Source organism: Aphelocoma coerulescens, chromosome 14, assembly GCF_041296385.1.
Source record: "Aphelocoma coerulescens isolate FSJ_1873_10779 chromosome 14, UR_Acoe_1.0, whole genome shotgun sequence".
Taxonomy (NCBI): domain Eukaryota; kingdom Metazoa; phylum Chordata; class Aves; order Passeriformes; family Corvidae; genus Aphelocoma; species Aphelocoma coerulescens.
In genome coordinates, this window is record NC_091028.1 from 3,449,368 (window position 1) to 3,458,463 (window position 9,096).

Here is a 9,096-nt window from a genome sequence, read left to right on the forward strand (position 1 = left end):
GGCTTGTGAGGACATCTCAGAAACACTCATGCATCCAAGGCAAGCTCTAGAAATCATTTTACCTCTGCACTCTGCCTGATAGGTACAGTTTAGGTCCCAGCTCGCCGTTGTCCTTCACCAGGAGAGCTCCAAGCCCATGAAGTGACAACAGCAGCTGAGGCTGTGGCTGGTTTGCTGAGGTCCAAACCCCTGGGCAGGGGATCCCTATGATCACATTGGGCACTGCTGAGGGAAGCCCCACGGCATTTTCACCCCCTAATTCTCCTGCAGAATGATTCTCTCAGCCTCAAGCTCCTCAGACAGGGCATTAGATGCCCAAAATGCTCCTCCAAGTGATCCCAGCAGCCAGAAGCTAATTGCCACTGGCAGCTAATTACTAGTAGCGGGCTCTTGGTGGCTGCCCGTGTCAGGCAGGACAGCTGTGCTGGCAGGAGGTCACAGTCTGCCAGCCAGAGCCCTCGCTGGCCCTTCTGTGTGCTGCAGGACCAGGTGTATTCTGGGCCAGGGGGACTGGCCAGCCCCAGCTCGGGCACCCCCAGTCCTGGCAGGGCACTTCTGGGAGCCTCTGCTCTTTCAGCTCTCTGGTAAGATAGCCACAGGCCCTCTGGGATCTCTCTCTACCCACACTGAGACTCCAGCCTCCACCACCCCTTTCCCAACCTCCTGCTTCCCAGCAGCACCTTGAAAATCCCCAGCTGCAGGTGGGGTTGCCCACCTTTGCCATCTTCCCTGTGAGATGGCCCTTCCTCGGAGCAACCGTCCTGTGCCCCCTCCCCAGCAAGGGCCACCCCTCCTGGCCGAGCTGGGGGATGGGACCCCCACACTGATGTGTCACCAGCACCCAGTGAAGGTGGTCAGGGCTCAGCACAGGCATGTCCTGGAGCCCTTCCACCCCCAGTGACCTGCCCGAGGGTCACTGGAGGTTTCCCTGCATGGTTCCTCCTCCATGGTGAGAGTGAGTGGGACAGTGCCAGGAAAGGCTCAGCACTGATGGACGTCAGCTGAGGCCCTGAGCAGCCAAAATGCTGGACATGCCAAAATGGGGCTGACCTGCTTCCTCCTGCAGGGAACAGTCCTGGCTGATGAGCTGGGGGTGCTCAGTGGGAGCCATTTATCCACACACTTAGCAGAGGGTCTCCAAACTCTTCTGCAGCTTTAACTGCCCTAGCACAAGCCCAGCCCAGGAGGTCATCTTGGCATTGACTCATCTCAAGGTTTTCCAGCATGAGGTGAACAGATATGGAGAGTGTTGGTCTCATCCTGACAGAAAACTCAAGAAATTGCTCACAAAATCATTCACTGTGGGAAGCAGCTCAGAGAAGTGGGGGATCTCTGAATTCGAAGGGATCCAAGACTTGCTCCACAGCAAAGGCAAACCTGCTCTGGCACTGGATGTCAGCCATGGGATTCTCTGTCCCCTTCTGCCAGAGCTTCTGGGCCCATAACCCGTGCACTTGGCAACTCTCTGACTCTCTCCTAAAATCTCCCCTTCCTAAGCCAGGCAGGTGAACCACAGCAGAGCCAAGTTCTCTCCAGGACAGAAAGTCTGGGAGCAGGGGGAGTCATGGAATTGTGATCATGAGCATCAAATTATCACACCATGGAATCCCACTTCCCTGGGGAACAGATTACAAGAACCGCTCCCTGGACATGTGAGCATCAGGCCAGGCAGCTTTGAGTGCCCCATCTCCTCCAGACACCAAGCCTTGGGCTGCCTTCCATAGAAGCGGCTTCCCAGCCCTTTGTCCCCTTTCCCCATCAGGACAGGGAGGCTGCTGTCACTCCCCTGCTCTGCAGGGCTGGAGACACCATCTGGTGTCCAACCATTTCATGTCCAACCATTTCACACCACTCGTGCTCATGCTGTGCCCTTCAGCCTGTGCAGCTTCTCTCTGCCACGGGAGAGCTGACAGCAGCCAGACCCCTGCAGCCTTGGCCATCTCACCCCAGGGCTCCCCTGGTGTTCTCCCAGAGAATAGACTCCCACTTTGATTGTCCTGCTGGGCATTCTCTTACCAGTGCATCTCCTGTCAGAAGCCCTTCCCTGGACACATGCTGGCTGGCACAGCGACCAGCATCCAGAGAACCCACAGCTGGCAAATGTGGGCAAATCCAGCCTTGTATTGTCTTTCATCCTGATCCTTTATAGTTACAGTGGCTCAAAACATGAGAAAACACATCTGGAAGCAGATGTACAATTCCAAATCTTGTCCAGACCTTGAGCTTAGACTCTTCCTATTGGCAGCATCTTCCCCAGTGTGCCAAGGCCATGTCATGGAGAACATGTCTCACAGAGGAGCTTGACATGGACTTTGGTTCCTCTTCCCACACTTCTGTGACTCTCCCAGGGCTGTGAGGTGAGTGCCCATGGTCTTGGGTGACCACCTTGTGGGCGATGTCCCACGAGACACCAGTCAACGCCAGAAGTCATCCCAGCGCACCTGAGCTTTGTCCTGCAGTGGGACATGGAGCAGAGGTGTCTGTCCAGGAGGTCCAGGTCTTCCTGTTCCCAACAGAGGGGTATTTCTAGGTCTCCAATGCTGAACATGTTTAGCTCAGCCTATTTACCTTAGTCTCACATTCAACAGCTGCTCAGAGACACCTGCCATGAAAATTCTGCCTGATGGAAATGAATGATTCAGCCTGAATTCTCATCCTCTGTCTCCCAGGTGGTTTGTGCTCCTCATGTGTCAGTCTGGCCTGACAGCTTCTGTGCTGGGCAGACCTCTGGATGGACCATGTGGAGCAGCTGGGAGTTTTGGGAATGTCTTGATGATGATCAGAGCAACTGTCTGGGTTGGGCAGCGAGGCTTAGTGAGCCCCCACTGTGCTTCAGCCTTTCAAAGAGCCTCTGCTTCAGGGTGGCATCCACATCCCTGACTCCTGTCCCTTGGATCCCTTGGTGGATCTCAGGATGGACTGTCCAGGGCTGGTAACTCACAGCTTTCCACCTACTCACTGTGCATCCATTCCCTGCAGAAGCTTCTAGCACTGGCCGTTTAACCCCCACTGGAGGGGGACTGGAGGATTCCCAGTATCTGTGAGCGCAGCAAGAACAGAATGGCTCGACCTGGGGCTTGCAGTAACAACTAAATCCCTCTGAGGCTGTTTCCTCCCTGGGTCACTTGTGCCTATCAGTGCTCTGTAAGCACTATCCCGATGGATGAATGCCTGTGCCCACCTCAGAGGGCATCTGGGGGTGCAGTGAGCCCCCCACCCTCAGAAGAGGGACTCCTCTGCTGTCCTTTGTCGTGAGGACAAAACCCTGGGCAAGGCCTCTGGGCTCTTTGGAGTGAGTCCTTTTGGTTTCTCCATTGCTTTTTCCTTTCCATGCTCTTACTGAAGATCCTCATGGCTACACATGAGCCACTGGCCTTGGGTGGCACTGAGCTACCCGCAGCAGGAATTTTGGACTCAGGGGGATCCTGTGAGGTCCATGGGTTCCTGAGTGAGGTCACACCCACCAGAGACCCCAGTTCCTTGCTGTGCAGAGTTCTTTGCTGGTTCAGCCCCATCCTCATCCCATGGCCACCAATGCCTGTCCAGCCACGTAGCTCACAGCTGTTTTCAATCCCTGTGGACCCAGCTTGGCCATCCATGCCCTCCTGCCCTGCTGTGGACCAGGTGTGGACCCTCACCCAGAACTGCCTCAGGGGACAGTTCAGCTCAGGACAGGCCATGCCCAGTGCCTGGAGGGGGTGGGTGGTCGGTGTGCCCTGCTCATCTCCAGCATCTGCAGCTGCCTCCTCCACCCCTCTCAGCTCATTCCCACCAGTTCCCATCTCCTCCTGCCCAAACACCCACATCAGCCGGGCTGTGGTCACACTGTCCCCACTCATGTCCCACCTGCCCTTCGCTGCCGTTGGTTTTATTTCCTTTCCAGGTTCCTTGGCTCTGGTCTCTGCTGTGCTGTGTTGGGAAGACAAAGCGAGTCCAGGTGTGATCTCCACTTCTCCTCCCCAGCCGTGCTGGCTCTTCACAGCGTGGACACTTCTGTTCCTGCATCAGTTGTATCCCATGTCCTTAGAGGAAGGTGATTCCCCCATCCCAGGGCAACAGCACCTTCCCAGGGTAAATCCCAGGGCATGGCTAATTTAAGGGGAGCCACCCCAGCTGCCAAGTCCCCGTGGGAACCACCACCCCAAAACCAGGCCTGAGATGAACCTGACCTTGCAGCCCTCTGTGCCACCACTGCCCTGGAGAGGCAGTGAGGGGTGAAGGTCCCACTGAGGTCCTGGCAGGATCCCGGCGGGGTTTCGGGGCCGGCCGGAGCTGGGAACATCCCTGCCCTCTTTGTGCTCCCCTGGTGAGCAGTGCAGTGCAAATATCAGCCGCGTTCTTTGAAATGAAAATAAAACTGATAAAAGTCAGGCAAATCCTCCTGCCGGCCCCCGCTGCCGGCCCGAGCAGTGGCTCTTTCTGCCGCCGAGCCGGCTCCCGCAGTTATCAATACATTATGTATGCCGGTGTCCGTCGGCCAGAGCCTTTTGTTGATGCTGAATATGTCCTGGCCAACAAAAGTGGACTGGATTAGCCACAGTGGATTAAAAGATTTTCTTCTTGGAGTTTACCTAATAATATAACAATTGACATAGAAGGTCTCTTTGAACCCTACACGACTCTCTTATTTTACCATCTGTGAGTTTGCTCTCCGTGCCGCTGATGGGGCGCCCGTCTGCCGGTGGTGCCGGTGGTGGGAACGTCGCCCGGAGCCAAATTTATCGCTGAGCAGAAGAAAGCAGCCCGTGTTTGAAGGGAGGCGGCGGGAAGGGAAAGTGGCACAACTTCTGTCCTCCTGCCTTTGTCCTCAGCCCTTCTGCTGGTGGCTCACCGGGCTGGCGATGCTGCGGTGTGAGGAGAGAAGAGACCCAAGGAGTGGGCTCCAGCGGTGGGGAAGCCACCCGCTCATCTGCAATTTGAGGTGTCTGGAGAGGTCCTGGACGGAATAAGCTCCTTTATTAACCATGAATTTTGGGAGAGTTGCCGAACTGTGAGCCAATGGAGTTTGCTCGTCTCGGTTCCAGCCGTTGGGATCTGGCCGCTGTCCCTGGTCTCCATTGCAAGATGGGTCAGGCAGCGGCGGCAGCGGCACTGGGAAACATGGAGGGCAGCGGCAGCAGGGGAGGAAGGCTCCCCCCAGCATCCTGCGGTGCCGCCGGCCCTCGCCCCCTCCTCCGGCACACCCTGGCGTCCCAGCCTCGGGCTTTGATCTCATCCGGGGGGGCTCCATTCACAAGTCTTTCATTGCAGCCTTTGGAAATATCCGTCCTCAGAAGTCGCCAGTAATGAGATGGGGAGACGATGAGTAATTTAGGCGCCGTTCTTTCTCGCTTGCGTTTTTTATCTCCATATTCCCCCCCCTTTTTTTTCCCCTCTTTTTTCTTTCTTTTTTTTTTTTTTGCAAAGACACTTCTGGAGCGGTGCCGACTTTGTATGGGATCACCGCACCACCCCAGACCTGCCGGGGGGGCAGGAATATGGGGCTCGTGCCTCTCAGCTGGGGGCCTTTGATGAAGCTGCTTTGCGAAATTTGATTTGAAAGGCCTACGATAGCAATTTGGGGAGAATGGTGGAGCCTTTCTCCACCCGCCTCTCTTTGTCTCCTGCCCAAAGGGGGGTTTCATTGTGGGTGCCGGGGCGAGGGGGTCGGGGCGGCGGCGTGGGTGGGGTGGGGCGGCGGAGGGACCGCGGCGCGGGAGAACAATAAGCGGGAGATGGGGAGAGTTGGGATTCTCACCTGCCCGGGCGTTCGCAGTCCGCCATGACGGGAGCAGCCGCCCTGCTTGCCGCCGGCCGCAGCACTTTTTTTCCCCAGACTCTTGAACCTATTTCCCTTTCTTGGCAAGTGCGTGGCTGGAAGATGGGAATCTTTACTTTATATTGCAGCTTGGGCTTCCCAGCCTGATTGGCTGCAGCCAGGACCAAATGCTGGTCCTTCCATCCCATCGTCACTATGGCAACCGGCCCCGTTAGGCACCACCGATTTACTTATAATTGCTGGGTAAATAGTCAAGACAGGCCGCTTTCATCCCACACCCAGAGATTGCTCTTCCTCATCTCCTTTTTTCCCTACTTTTTTTTTCTTGGAGGAGGAAGCCCTGAAGAGCAGCATCACTTAAGGAAACTCTTTGAAGGCTGTTGCAGAAAGCGGTGCCTCCCCTGGCCAGCCTTTCCCATCGCTCCTGCTGCACAATGCCTCGGTGCCAAGGCTTTCCTGCACCATCACGGCTCATCACCATCGACCCTCACCATCCTCCTGCTCCAAGGAGTGGCACTGGGTGCAGATGCACAATGCCCTACCAGTCACTACTTCTGTTTCCTACAGGAATTCCACACTCATTCATCCTAAGAGCCAGGATGGGGCCAAACAGTCCTCCATGGCCTCTTCCCTCCTTCCCCACTGCTGCCGTTTATGATTCCTGTTCACAGCACTGGGGTTTTCTACCAGGGAGCTGGCAGTGCCTCGATCAACCATCCCTTTTCCTGGATTCGTGGTGCTGGCTGGAATGGGGAAGTAGTACCTCTGGCCATGCTCATCCCTGCAGCCCAGGATGCTTCCTGCCTTCCAGGCAAGCTGCTCCGAGCCAGGTTTGTGAGGCCCAGAGCCTCCTGTTCCTCTGGAGGGTGTTAATGATGATGGACAGAGCACAGCGCTGGACACCAGACCTGTGATGTGGACATGGGTTCATGCTCACAGCTGAGTGGGTCCTGCAGGTGGGAATGTGGTCCTGGCTCCATCCTCATGGTCCAGGGATGGATGTGGCAGGCAGAGAACAGCAAACAGCCCAGCCCAGCCCTGGTGGCAGGAACACCAGCATGGGACCTGCAATGTGCTTCTCTTCCCATGGGTCATTACTGGCACCAAATATCAGTTCCAGGAAAATGGGGGAGAAAAGGGTCTTAGGGAGAATCTAAAGCCTGAAGAGATCAGGAGAAAATGGACAGCAAGGCAAGAGATGAACAGGGTGGGCTTGAGGGAAAGGAAGCCGAGGTCATCTTCCCATTTCCTCCTCAGAGCCATCCAGAGAGTGGCTTCAGGGCAGCTGCAGGAGGAGCAGTAGGAGACTGCCCAAGCTCATTATTTTGTTGGAAGAACTTGGGGATTCCCACCCTGGGGAGCAGAGAGGAGACAAAGGTGACCGCAGATGGCAACATGAACCCAGACGAGAAGAGAGGAGAAAGGAGCCATGGGGCAGCAGGTGTGTCCAGGGCTTCTGAAGGAACTGGGGGTGAACCAGCTGATCCTCAGACAGATCTTACCCACCCGCTGCCAGAAAGAGTTGTCTGGAGCCTGGCAGATGTGATAATAACTTTCCTTTTCACATGTCACAGGGAGAGCCTGGAAGGGGCAGGTCATTGACCCTGACAGCAGCACCAGTGAGTTGGCAGAGACACTCCTGGAGATGGGCTTTGTGGGCACCTGATTAAATACCCTCCATCTGGGAACTGGGATGATTGTGAAGGGAAGCCTGTCTCCTGGGAGCAGCAGCAGCAGTGAACGATGCCCACAGTAAAGCTCCCATGGGCGTGCAAAGGGCTGGTGACAATGTGGTCACCAAAGGCTTCCAGAGAAGTGGAGCAGCCTGGGGAAAGGGGGCTGGCTGGTGCCTGGAGCAGCTGCTGCCATAACAGCTGGTCCCAGTGCTGGGCAAAGAGCCCACCTGGGGCCAGGTCAAGCAAAGGCAGGCACCAAGGGTGGGTTCTTCCCGCCCACGCTCATCAGCAGCTGGCCCAGGGTGGCCGGGAAGGCTCAGCTCAAGCAAACATTGCAGCCCCGATCCAGCCGAGCACTGCACCCCCCAGTGCAGCGAGTGGGTCCACACCATGCAGCCACACTAAGGACGGTGTCACAGCGCCAGCTGTGCTCTGGGCCAGCAGCTGGCTGCTCCGGGCTCTGCTGGGCACGGGGGACAGGTTTGGGACTCAGGCTGGGACTCTCGGCACGGCTCGGAGGCTGCTGCGGGTCCCGCCGCGCTCAGGTCCTGCTTGGGGCTGCTCTCTTACTTGAGCTTTCTGTCTGTCAAAGGCGGCGTCTCTGTCCAGTGCTCTGGGGCTTGGCTGAGTGGGGATCGCTCCCTCGGCACTGAGGACGAGTTGGTTCCTCCCCGGATACCTGCAGGTCCCCAGCAAGGGGAGCTCCCACCTGCGCTCGGGGCCGTGGCGGCAGAGCCCGCGCTGCCCTCCGAGCATCCTCCAGCAGTTCCCATGGTAACTCCCGGCTCACGGGCTCTGAGCCAGCAGCTTTAGCCACACGCCATCACGGCTTCAGCCACACACACCCACTGCCAGCTCCCTTGCCAGGGTCTTGTCACCTTCCACCCTCTCCTCTGCTGGTCCCTTCACAGAGGACCCACTGCCTTGCTCCCCATGGCAGAGAGTGCTTCCACAAGCCCCTCCAACAAGGAGCCCTACAAAGGCCTTAATTCACCTTGTTCTTCAGCAGATCATGCAGAAGACAGGGAAAAAACAAACAAACAATAAAAGGTGACACAGCATTCAAAGAAGAGAAGGGAGCTCAGCACAACAGATGGGTCTGGGTATGAGAGATTTCCACAGTACTTTCAACTCTGCACATCCCAGGACCATCTGGCCGGATGGAAACCCACTAGCCTAGTGCCTGCATCCAGGGAGATTTCCCTCCATTTTTGGTGCTGGTACACAGGTCCCACCCTTTAAAAGAGTGGTAGAGAACTGCTGTGAAAAGAAAAAGCAACAGCTAATGATTTCTAGAGGAAAAGCCTTGCAGCAAGACTTGAAGCTCAATAGACCAAGAGGATAAAGTGTGAGAAAAAAGAGAAAATCCCACATATGGCAAAGTCCTGCACTGGGTGCAGAGCATGACAAGACTCCATTCCCAGAGCTGGAGCAAGGCAGCTTAAAGTTAGGAGTAAAGACTTTCCACCCCTTGAAACCTTACAAATCCATACATGGCTTTTATGGGGAAGGATTTAACCAAACTCAGGTCCTCGACCAGCCTCAAAAGTCAAGGGACAGCATCCTAAGGGATAAAACGAGCAGGCACAGACAGTGATGGGCTGTGGAGGCAGAGTCACCTCACATCCTGCTGAGCGGGTGAGACTCAGCTGGGAAAGGCCG